The sequence below is a fragment of the Petaurus breviceps genome, unplaced genomic scaffold (genome assembly GCF_028583685.1).
Source record: "Petaurus breviceps papuanus isolate PSGF00001 unplaced genomic scaffold, PetGlider_PUasm1.0 582, whole genome shotgun sequence".
NCBI classification, from domain to species: domain Eukaryota; kingdom Metazoa; phylum Chordata; class Mammalia; order Diprotodontia; family Petauridae; genus Petaurus; species Petaurus breviceps.
The window spans coordinates 15,562,749-15,575,984 of NW_027186390.1; the positions used below are offsets into that span (position 1 = coordinate 15,562,749).

At 37.8% G+C, this 13,236-nt stretch overlaps 1 pseudogene; it reads right to left on the reverse strand.

Annotated features, from left to right (window-relative positions):
• Positions 1-11,639: 11,639 nt before the first annotated feature.
• Positions 11,640-11,780, reverse strand: LOC138173580 (U6atac minor spliceosomal RNA; annotated as a pseudogene).
• Between the last annotated feature and the right edge of the window lie 1,456 nt (positions 11,781-13,236).

Here is a 13,236-nt window from a genome sequence, read left to right on the forward strand (position 1 = left end):
TATCGGCCTGTATGCCGACATGCCTGACCCAAGGGCATATGTCCCAGATCTTATCTATAAACTCCCTACAGGTCTTAATGGGGATTTTTGCCCCCCTTTGGGCGCAGAGCTTATAAAGTTGCTCCGCTATCACCCCCTTCTCCTCCTCCTCCGGCCTAAATACAGGGATACTATGCCCTGTTCCCATCCTATCCTCTTCCCGAGGCTACAGTGGCCTCGAGGCTGCCTGGCGACTGGAGCAGACCAGCTGCGTCCAGCAGGCCGTCCGCCAGCTAGTCGTCCCGAAAGGTCAGCCCCGCGTTGGGCGCCAAAATCTGTTGCGGGCATCTGCCTTCACAACAGATCTAGACGACTAGCCCCACGGCCCTCTCACTTACCCATCCCGGGTCTTCGGTCGTCACCGGCCCCTCACGGGGAAAAACACCAGACAGAAGGCGGAGGAGTGAAGCGGGGTGGTTTATTCTTCAACAGTTACATGGCGGAGAGAGAGAGAGAGAGCGCCCTCTCACACAAGAAAATATATAGCGAATCCGAGCCAATCACATCGCAGTTTTACATTTATGGCCTTATATGGTGATCACCCCCATATTCATTCAAAGCAACCATGGCACCACCCAAAAACCCCTCCCCCTCCCCCATCACTATGCTTCAGGGATTTTGTGCAGTTGTTTTCAGAGATGCTTCTAGGGACTGTAATGTTAATAAGATTAATTAAAATTAATAAGATCTTCCCCATCCATTAATAGGCCTCATGTGGAGTCAGTCCATTAAGGGAAGCTTGCTTAGGGGAGAATTGCTTGTAGGAAGTCTTGCTTGCTTGTAGGAAGGCTTTCACACCTTTTGTTAATTTCTAATTAGGTCCTCAGTCATGAGGGTTGTAATACCCTCTGCTTCTAAAAAAGATTATATATACTCTGAGATGAGCATTTTTCTTTGGGTCTCACTGATTCAAGAGTGTTCTTGTGATTTGACTAGATGAGACTCTGAGTTAAGGAACCCTCTGACTTTGAAAAACCCAGATATTGGTGCTTCTCTCTCAGGGAATTATGTATGTATTGCCTTGGTGAGACAGTTGGATCTGTCTGTTGATCTGTGCTGATTTCTCAGACAGAAGCTTTGTCTTTTGGTATCTATTTCTCTGCTTGTATTTTCTCTATTTTCTTTGTTTGTATTTTCTCTGAAGTTCAGGGTACTGATTTTTCCCCTAAACCAATGAATGTAATTAAAAAGATTATTGACCCCTTGAACAGCTATCTTTCCTAGTAAAGCAAATCTAAGAACCTGTGTTAGGAGCCATCCTGGGTATGCCAGTGTGGTTGCTGCTACAGGGGACCTGTAAATTTTCAGTTCTTCCAGGGTAGTATGATCAAAAGAGAGGTGTTTACTCCCCTCCCGGTCTGTGCTCTGGTCTGTGAGAGACCACAAGCATTCTTTTCTGCCTTGGAACTGTGAAGAGAATGGCCTCTCTACTGCCACAAGCTCTGCTATGCCTGTGCTCCTCCTTGCCCCAGGACTGCTACCCAGGACTGTGACTCAGATCCGAACATGGGCAAGGCAAGAGAATCTTGCCTCACTGCTAGCCAAGAGATCCCTGAAATCCCTCTCTCATCAGTTGCTCAATTCCCTACTGTCTGTTTGCAGAGAGCTCTGGAAGCAGCCATTGCCACTGATGCTGCCTCTGCTGCTGCTGCTGTGGCAGTCACCCTGGGGCTGGGACCAGGCTGCTCTCCTCTCTCACCCAGGTCCAACAGACTTTGGTGTTTGTGGGTTGAGAAGTCTGGAAACCGCCACAGCTGCCAGTGATTCAGTCCCCTGAGGTCTGCTGTAGACTATCTGTGCCAGTGCAGCCCATACTGGACTGTGTTGCTCTCCCAGCCTGGTGCAATAGACCTTTTCTGTTGACCTTCCAGGTTGTCTTGGGCTGGAAATTTGTTTCACTCTGTCATTTTGTGGATTCTGTTGCTCTAGAATTTTAGTTAATTTTTTTTTTACAGGCATTTGGAGGGGTTTGGGGGAGAGCTCAAGAAATTCCCTGCTTTTATTCCACCATGTTTGTTCTGCCTATCTGTTAAAATCTGTCAACAAAATTCTTCTTATCTGTCAATTTGGAAACCTTGCCAAGAAAGAATTTGACAATTCTGGCTTGTTTGTGTGGAAGCCAACAATGATAAGTTCCTTTTCTTTTTTTTTGGAAGGGCTATTGAGGTTAAGTGACTTGCCCAAGGTCACATGGCTAGTGTTAAGTGTCTGAGGCCAGATTTTAACTCAAGTTCTCCTGACTCCAGGGCTGGTGCTCTATTCATTGTGCCACCTAGCCACCCCTGCAAGTTCCTTTTCTAGCTATTCAATAAACATTTCTTTAATTCTAATTAAAAAATTGATTTTTTTATATTGCCTTAATTTACTTTTCTGTCTTTTTTTAAGTTTTGTTGATGTCTTTTAGCAAATATTTACAGATTATGTCCACTCTGTAAGAGGGACTTCTAATAAAGTAAAACCAATAATTAAGTGGTCTCATCTAAAAGTGCATGCAACATTTCATATCCCACCCAAATCTCTAAAAAAGAAAATCAACAGAAATCTTTTTCTTCTCCCTTACATCCTCTATCCCATTGAGAAAAGAAAATAAGAAAAATAAATTCTTTGCAACAAATATGAGTTATCAAGTAAAACAAATTCCTTTAATGACTGATACACACATACACATACAGACATGTGCACACACATATGGATGAGTACACACACATCCATACCCACACACCCCTTAAATCTGTACCTTAAATCTGTCACCTCTCTTGTAATGTTTCATCATTGATCTTCTGGAATCATGGATAGTCACTCTATTGATCATAGATTGTACAGCTTTCAAAGTTTTTATTTTTAAGTTTTATACAAATTGTTGGGTCTGCTCATTTTATTCATCAGTTTATAAAAATTTTCAAAATGGTTCATTTTTTACAATATTGTTGTTACAGTATGAAATCTTTTAGTTTTGCTTCCTTCACTCTGCATCAGCTCATATAAGTCTTTCCTTGCATTTTTGAAATAATCTATTTCCTCATTTCTTACAGTACAACAGTAGTCCATCACATTGACATTAGGTATTTCCTCCATTGATGGGTTTCCCCTTAGTTCCCAGTTTTGGTTTTTTTGACACTAGGAAAAGGGCTGCTATATATATTGTTTTATATATAAGACCCTTTTCTCTTCCTTATATCTCTTTTGGATATAGGATTAGCAGTTGTATAGCTGGGTCAGAGGTCATACTGTACTTAATAGCTCTTTGTGTATCAGTTGTATAGCAATTCCAAATTGTTTGCCAGAATGGTTGTACCACAACAGTAAATCAACAGACCTTTTTTTCCCCATAGCCCCTTCATATTTATTATCTTTACTTTTCTTTGTATCTGTGCCATCTAATGAGTGTGAGGTAGAATTTCAGAATTGCTTTTATTTGCATTTCTCTAATTTGTGGTGGTTTGGAATTTTTTTTTACATATGGCTATAGATAACATGGGTTTCTTCCTTGAAAACTGCCTTTTCTCATCTTAGGCCATTTATAAATTGGAAAATGACCTTTATTCTTATAAATTTGAGTCAATTCCATATAGATCTTAGAAATTAAGTCTTTTTTAAAAATAATAATTAATTTATTTTCTAGTTTTCAACATTCACTTCCACAAGATTTTGAGTTACAATTTTCTCTCCCCATTTTTCCCCTACCCCTACCCCAAAATAGCAAGCCTACTGAATATCCCTTCCCCCAATCTGTTCTTTCTTATATCCTCCCCTATCACTCCCCCTACTAACTTTCTAGTAGGGCATTATAGCTTTCTATACCCCAGTATCTGTATATCTTATTTCCCAGTTGCATGTAAAAAACAAAATTTTAAACATTTGTTTTTAAAACTTTGAGTTCCAGATTTTTTCCCTTCTTCCCACCTCACCCACCCCCACTGGAAATACAAGCAATTCAATATAGGTTGTACATGTGTAGTTAATCAAATCATTTCCATAGTAGTTATACTGTGAAAGACTAACTATATTTCCCTCCATCCTATTCCGTCCCCCACTTATTCTGTTTTCTCCTTTGACCCTATCCCTTTTCAAAAATGTTTGCTTCTAACTACCCTCTCCCCAAATCTGCCCTCCCTCCCCCTCTTATCCCCTAACCCCCTATTTCCCTAATTTTTTTTTTTAAGCAATCGGGGTTAAGTAACTTAAGTATATATTCCCTTCAACTCTCCTTATACTAAGAAAAATCTTCTGAGTTACAATTATCATTTTTACATGTAGGAATATAAATAGTTCAACTTTATTAAGTTCCTTATAATTTCTTTTTCTTGCTTACCTTCTCATGCTTCCCTTTCTTCTTGTATTTGAAAGTCAAATTTTCTGTTCAGCTCTGTTTTTTTCATGAAGAATGCTTGAAAATCCTCTATTTCTTTGAATGACCATATTTTTCCCTGTAGCATTATACTCAGTTTTGCTGGGTAGGTGATTCTTGGTTTTAGTCCTAGCTTCTTTGACCTTCAGAATATCATATTCCAAGCCTGCTAGGTCTTGTGTTATCCTGATTTTGTTTCTACAGTACTCAAATTGTTTCTTCCTGACTGCTTGTAATATTTTCTCCTTGACCTGGGAACTCTGGAATTTGGCTATACTATTCCTAAGGAGTTTTTTTTGGGGGGGGATCTTTTTCAAGAGGCAATTGGTGAATTCTTTCATTTACTATTTTGCCCTCTGGTTCTAGAATATCAGGGCAATTTAGCTTGATAATTTCTTCAAAGATGGTATCTAGGCTCTTGTTTTGATCATGGCTTTCAGGAAGCCCAGTAATTTTTAAATTATCTCTCCTGGATCTATTTTCCAGGTCAGTGGTTTTTCCAATGAGATATTTTACATTGCCTTCTATTTTTTCCATTTGTTTGGATATGCTTTATAGTATCTTGATTTCTCATAAAGTCATTAGCTTCCAATTGCTCCAATATAATTTTGAAGGAGTTATTCTCTTTAGTGAGTTTTTGAAATTTGTTTTCCATCTGGCAAATTTGACTTTTTAAGGCATTCTTCTCCTCATTGGCTTTTTGGGCCTCTTTTGCTATTTGAGTTAGTCTGTTTTTTAAGGGTTATTTTCTTCAGTGTATTTTTGGGTCTCCTTTAGCAGACTGTTGACTCTCTTTTCATGATTTTCTTGCATCATTCCCAATTTTTCCTCTACTTTTCTTGATTTTCAAAATCATTTTTGAGCTCCTCCATGGCCTGTAACCAATTCATATTTTTCTTAGAGGTTTTTGATGCAGTAGTTCTGACTTCACTGTCTTCCTCCCACTCTATGCCTTGATCCTTTTTATCCCCAAAAAAGGATTCTATGGTCTGTTTGTGCTTCTGTTGCTTGCTCATATTGGCAGCCAATTACTTGACTTTCAAGCTCTTTGCCAAGGTAGAGCTCTGCTATCAGAATGGAGAGAGCTATGTCCCAAATCTTTGGGGTTTTCGCAGCTGCCAGAGCTATTAGTAAGACACCCTCTCTACAGCCTGCACATGCTCTAGCCCACTGGTCATACACCCCAGGACTACCACCCAAGGCTGCTATCCAGATCCAAGCAGGTTAAAGCAAGAGTCATTACCCTCTAAATGGTTGCTTGGTCCCCCTACAATCTTCAGGCCAGGAGCTCTGGAAGCAACCATACCACAGTGGCTACACATCTGCTGTGCCTCCATCCACTTCTTATCCCCAGGGGCAGGGGCCAGATCTCATTCTTCATTCTCCCCCTTGTCCAACAGAGTTCTTCACTGACCTTATACTTTGTCTTTGGCGTTTATGGGTTGAGAAGTCTGGAGACTGCCACAGCTACTGATGATTCACTCTCCTGAAGTCTGCTCTGTGCTTGAATCCCAGCATGGTGTGATAGACCCTTCCTGTCTGCCTGCCGGGTTTCCTTCAGCAGGATGTTTGTTTCTCTCTGTCACTTTGTGGATTCTATAGCTCTAAAGTTTGTTTAGAATCATTTTTTACATGTATTGGAAGTGATTGGAGTGGGAGCTCACACCAAGTTTGTGCTTCTACACTGCCATCTTGGGTCCACCCCAGAAATGAAATCTTTATCAGAAAAACGCTGAAAATATGTTGTTTCCCTTTTAATCTTAGTTTTGTTGGATTTATTTGTGCAAAAACATTATAATTTTATTTGATCAAAATTAACTAGTTTATCTTCCATTGATTCTCTCTATCCCTTGTTTAGTAACTTTTGTCCTTTTCCATGGGTATGATACACAATTCTTTTCCCTTATTCCTCTAATTTGTTTATCATGTAACCTTTTGTCTAGGTCATGTACTCATTTAGAGCTTCTCTTGCATAAAGTATGAAGTGTTGATCTAGATATAATTTCTTCCATACTTATTTTCAATTTTTTCAGTAATTTTTATCAAATATTAAATTCTCGTCCCAATAGTGGGAGGCCTTTGTGTTTATCAAATACTAGGGTACTAGATACATTTGCTTTCATATGCTGTGTACTCAATCTGTTCTGCTGTCTGATTTCTCAGTTTTTAAGCCAGTATCAAATTGTTTTTCAAGAATTACTGCTTTGTAGTATAGTTTGAGATCTGGCAGCTTGGCCTACTTCATTCCCATTTCTTTTTATTGTTTCACTTGAGATTCTTGATTTTTTTCCTCCACATAAAATTTTTTTAAGTATCCTTTGGAAATTTGCTTGATATGGCACTGAATAAATAAATATGGTGTTGTCATTTTTACTTCTTTACAACAAACCATCCCTTGGAACAAAGAATAAATTAAAAAAATGCATGTCAGCAAAACTAAGCACATAAAAAATATTAACAGTATATACACTGTTCCAGACCCGTAGTCTCCCACCTCTGCAAAGAAAGGAGGTATGTGCATTTTTTTTTCATTTCTTCCCTGGGGCCAAGTTTTAGCCATCACTTTAGTAGTACTACAATCTAGACTTTTTTGATTTTGAAGTCAGGTTCACTTTTTTCTAGTTTGTGAGATTTTCTTTCCTTTTTGGGGGGCAGGGGATTTCATACAACATCTGCCCTTCTTTCATTCCATGGCTCATCTCTCAATGTCTATCATCTTTCAGATATTGCTGATAGTGACTTAGTAATCAAATCTGTCAGTTCTTTTAGAGCTGAAGGATATAATTCATCTAGAACAGGTGATGGGAAAGGCTTCAGTAAGGTTGGAAAATTATTTCTTATTACTTTCTTCCTTATCAAATCTCTGTTGGCCATTTTTGCTCTGTCCTTATTCTGAAAGTCATTCTTTTCAGTCGAAATCAGAAGGAAAATAAGAATTCAGTTTCTTGACCTTCTTGTTATCAGTTACTTTCACCCCATCCAAGAGGAGCTGCTAATCCAATCCTTTCTGGGTTCATTTTTTTTTATCCTCCATCCACCCCATATACCAAAAACAGCTCTCTTTGTTTTTTTTCCAATTTCAGAAAATTCTTAGCTTTAATACTTTTGATACTATTTTTGTGATACCATGTGATACAGGGTTGTATTAATCCTCTCTTACTCGCCCTTGCTTCCATCTTCCATATAAAAGTGTTTTAAAAAATCTAAGTTAGTTAGTGTCTTATCTGTGTACATATCATGGTTTCTAAAGGCTCTTCCAGCCTGGGTCATCATGTAGATCTGGTCCTCTGGGCCTGTACCTTTGCATCTTAGACCTCAAAAATTCATGTCTGTAATTCTTGGGAAAGTTAACTCACTCATCTTTGTAGCCCTAACTAGCAGATATTACCACAGAAAACCCTTTTGTTCAGGAGTTCAAACACAGGTTTAAGAATACTACAGAATCAGAGCCCCTAACTAAGTTTGACCAAAGCCATGGTAATAGAGGTGAAGTTTCAAACCCCTAAGATGAGGTTTGCTTGGACACACTGACCAGCAGGAAAATGTGCTAGGATCAGAGCAACAGATCCATGTAGCCCTGGGACTAATTCAGAAAGCTAGTCTGTACAAAACTCTGATCACCTGTTGAGGAAAATTTGTGAATCCAAAACAGTATTGGGAAAAGAATAGACCACCTGGAACTGTCAGAGAGATGATAACCTACTATGTGGTGAAAAGTATACCAAATCAATCTGTCCTGTAAGGTATGCCAAAGAAAATACCATTAAATAAAACTGAAAATTGGTCTTAGAAAGGTCGTTTATTGAGGGACTTTAATGTGAGCATAAGAAGTCTATATTTCATTTCATAGGCAACAGGGGCACTGAAATGCTGAGCAGGTGAGTGCTAAGACCTATACAGAAGGAAGATTAATTTGGCTATATTGTGAAGGATGAATTGGAGAAGTGAGAGAGAAGAGATGGGGAGACAAGTTAGGAAGTTTTTAGTTAATAAATAATGAAGTCTAGAACTAGAGTGACAGCATTAGGAGGAGAGGGCAGAGGGGGGAAGTAAAAGATGTTTTAGAGACTGAAGAAGACTCAGAAGACTTTGACTACATACAACCTATGATTCAGGGTAATTTGGTGGAAAAAAGTTAAGATTACTGAGAAATGTCCCAAATCACAACTTCTGGAAGAACAATGATGCTAACATAGTATTAACACTCTTTTTTTTAAAAAAATCTCTTTGGAGAGGGAAAAGCAGGGCAATTGGGGTTGACTTGCCCAAGGTCACACAACTAGTAAGTGTGTCAAGTGTCTGAGGTCGGATTTGAACTCAGGTCCTCCTGACTCCAGGGCTGGTGCTCTCTATTCACTGCACCACCTAGATGCCCCTAGCACTCTTTTTTTAATATACAGGTAATCATCAAAAATGGTTAATCCATGTAAATAAATATCGCTTTTAAATTGTTATATTTTTGATAAGATGGAAAATTTGTGAAAAATTAATTTAAAATAATGTAGTTTTAAAACTATTGCTACCATTTCTTTTGTGTCTAAAAACCCTAAAATATTATAAAATAGGTCCTTTTTAAAATATAGAAACATTGTAAAATAATGAACTAAATGGTCATTTCATGATGGTAGTCTATCTGATGTTATACAAAACTTCACTGAGTTACACTAAAATATTCATAACATAACTGTTTGAAAAAATTCTTGATTTGGGGGGAAACATAAGAAATTTTTTGGCAATTATTTAAGAGAAATAAAACTTTCAATGAAAGTCATGGAAATAAATGTGATTTTTCTCCCCCAGCCCCTTTTCCCTCTGCTACAATCCATAATTTAAAGGTCATCAAACATGCATCTTGATCATCTCTAAGGGGCTAAACTTGTATGCTGATAGTCAGTTTTTAAAAGCAGTCTAGAAAAATAGATTCAACACAATTCATCCCACAATCTTATTTTATTGTTAGTCTGCTTCATTTCATCATAGCTTCCTGTTCTACAATAAAGATTGAAAATTACAACTTTCTGCTTGAATAGTTTCACTATCTCTAGATTTATTTTATGCTGCTCAACTCCCTTAACTCTTTGTAGGTTTATAGCTTGGGCATCTTATGATACATAGCAACAAAATTAAGCCACTTTTTCAAATCAGGAGAAACTGAGTTTTTATTACATTTATTTTGAGCACCCTTTTTATTAGAATGGATAGAAGAATTAGGACCAGGGAAAGGGACTATTATCAGATACACAGGAACAAGGTGAGGGTATCTTGTTAAAGGCCTATGATTTGCCCTTAGTCTGTCTCTTGATGAATGAAATAATTTTGCTCATAGTATGAGCAAAGAAATAAAAAGAATAAAGATTCATACAATGGAAATTATTTGTACGGTTGTACAAAGTTTCTTACAATGATTTTTTTGGAAGATCTGGATGTTTAAGAAAGTTTGTGATCATATTGGAGAGGGCTAGACAGAGACAGAGATAGACAAATGTGCCAGATAGGAGAATAACCATTGAACTTGGAGTCAGAAGAAACCTAGGGTACAAATACTAACTCCAAGACTTACTAGATATATGAGCATGGCCAAGTCTCTTCATCTGTATATTATTACCAGATACTATTGATAGGTACATGATGGGAACTTCCTGGTCTTCTGGGTAGAAGTCCTTTGTTCTCTATAGACCTTGGAATGTCAGTGACCCTCAGTCTTCTCTATGGGTCACAGGGTCACGGGGCATAGAACAACTTCTTATTCAGGGTTATTTGGAGTTGTAGATATATCCTAAGTTAGAACCTAGCTTTAAACCTTCTACTAATTGGCAAAATCCCATTTCCTCCTCCAAATTTGCAATATTGCAATAAATCTTATTGTGTGATCTTGGCAAACATAAGGATTTATAACTGACCCTGGACTTCTGTCACTATGCTAGCCTTATTGTTAGCAATGCTTCCTAAACTCCACTTTTGATTATTCTACAGGATGTCTGACTCCAGATCATTAGCCACAGCATAGTAGTTCTTGGTGATGTTAAGATCTTTCTTGCTAGTTCTTTTGCCATCTCTTAATCTCTTCTGCTTTGAAGTCCCTACCACTTTGTCTTTTATCAAGCCCATTTTTGCATGAAAAATTTCCCTTGATATCTCTAATTTTCTTGAAGAGGTCTCATCTTTCTTATTTTATTGCTTTCTTCTATTTCTTTGCATTGCTCAAAACCTTTTTATATATTATTGCTATTTTCTAGAATTCTGCATTCAATTGGGTATATATTTCCTTTTCCCCTTTCCCTTTCCTTCTTTCCTCAGGTATTTTTAAAACCCCATCAGACAACCATTTTACTTTCTTGCTTTTCTTTTTCTTTGGAATGTTTTTTTGTTGCTGCTTCCTGTACAATATTGTGAACCTCTCTGTCCATAGTTTTTCAGGCACTCTACCAGATCTAATACCTTAAATCTATTCATCATCTCCATTTCATTTTTATAAGGAGTATTATTTAGGTCATATCGATACAGTCTGTTGATTTTCCCTACTTTCTTTAAGTCAGAATTTTGCAATAAGAAACTCATGATCTGAACAACAGTCAGTCCCAGGTCTCATTTGTACTGATTGTACAGAGCTTCTCCACCTTTGGCTGCAAAGCATATAATCAATCTAATTCTATATTGACCATCTGGTGATATTCATGTTAGTTGCCTTTTGGGTTGTTGAAAAGTAGTGTTTGCTACTATTATTGAGTTATGTTGACAAAACTCTATTAGGATTTGCTCTGCCTGTTAGTTCAATTATCTTTTGATTTCCTATTTTAGCATTCCAATCCCCTACAATGAATGTGACATTTTGTTTGGTGTTATTTCTAGAAGATGCAGGTCTTCATACTGTAGACCTTCAACTTTGGGTTCTTCAGCATCAGTGGTTGGAGCATAGCTTTGTATTACTGTGATGTTTAACAGTTTTCCTTGGTTTCAGACAGATATCATTGTCATTTTTGAGATCATACCCCAGTACTGTTTTTCTCACCCTTTTATTGGCTGTGAGGGCTACTTCATTTCTTCTAAGGGATTCTTGCTCAAAGTAGCATATGTAGTGATCACCTGAATGAAATTCACCATTGAAGTCATACTATTTTGGTTAATAAAAATGAAAATTAGAAAAATAGAGAAGCATCTGATTAGCAAAAGTCTATAACATAATAAACCAGGGATTAAGAAAATGATTCAAGAAAGTTAGGTATTAGCCACATTAATTATTTTCCAAACACATAAAATATAGTATTTAGATGCTGTAGAAGAGGTGATGTCTTAACTGTATTTGTGCTTTAAAGGCTATTAGGACAACATTGGGCCAGACTTCTTCCATCCTTTATCAAGGGTAATGTTGAGATTTTTTCCTTTTATACAGCTTATTAATAACTCTAGTAAATAATGATAAACATTACATGATAAATTATAAAATAACATGTAATATTTACTTAATCATGTACTATTGGAGGAGACAACCTCTTCCCTTTGTACTGAACGAAAAGAGATTTAGTCATGCTGTAAATAATGTTTGCGTGTATGTGTGTGTGTGTGTGTGTGTGTGTGTGTGTATAGTGTGTCCATGTAAGTGTGTTTATGTGAGGTCTTTCTCTGACCAGAGGCAGCAACAATAGAATGACCTATGGATACAGGTAGCAGGGAAAGGAAAACTGAGATGAATGGAGGAAACTGGTAAGACTCCTGTCGTGTCTTCATGGGGCCAGTTATGTCTGTTGTTCATGTAACATTTTCCTTGGAATCCATTAATGCACAAGTAACTGAAGTATTTTTTTTACATTAATTAATCAACAGGTATTTATTATGTTCTATTTAGATATTGTGCTCAGTGTTGGGGATACAAAGAAAAAGACAAAATCAAAGTAGTCTCTGCTGTCTAGGAGCAAACTGGGGGAATAACATAAACTCACACAGAGTAAATGCAAGGTAATTCAATGGTAGGGAGATCCACTAACATCTAGAAGGGGGACAGAAAAGGCCTCATGTAGGAGGTGGTACTTTTGAACTGAGTCTTGAAGGAAGCTAGGGATTCTAAGAGGCAGAGCTGAGGAGTGCATTTCTGTATAGGAGACAACCTATGCTAAGTCATGACATTGCAAGAAGGAAATGCTGTGCTTGAGGACTTCCAAGTAGGTCATTTTGACAGAATTGTAGATTTGTGTATGAAGGTGTAATGGAAATGCAAATTTAAAGATCTTCCCTTCCCCTAGGCTAAATTGTACCTGGAGCCTGGGGTGGGAGGCTTGTTTTTCAGTAGATACTTTTTGATTGGCCAGTGGGTCCAGAGGGTTGTTACATTCTCTGAGCCAGGAGAAGGCTATATAAACCCTGATTTGAGGCTTTGTTTTGGGGCTCACTTTGAGAAGTGTTGTGTGATTTGATTAGATGAGACTATGGGAAGCTGTTGTTGAGAGCCCCCCGGCTTTGAAAAACCCAGATGTTGATTTGGTATGGATGTAATGGTTGGACAGTTTGGAAAACTGTCTACTTGATCTGTTTCTCTGTCTTGATAATTCTGTCTGTATACTCTGAAGTTCGGGGTACTGACCTTTTTCCCCTGAACTAGGTAAATGACACATATTTGACTGATTAAAGTAAGCTTGTTAACCCATTTTGAGTTGCTTTCCTTTAACAAAGCAGATCTAAGAACCTGTATTGGAAGCCACCCTGGGGACGCTGGGGTGCTTGCTGATACAGAAGGGGAATAATGTTTAGTATATCTGGAAAGCTAGACTAAATGCAGATTGTGAAGGATTTAGTGGTAAACAGAGAAGCTGAAATACAAGGGAGTCACTAGAGTATATGGATTGGGGAATGACTTG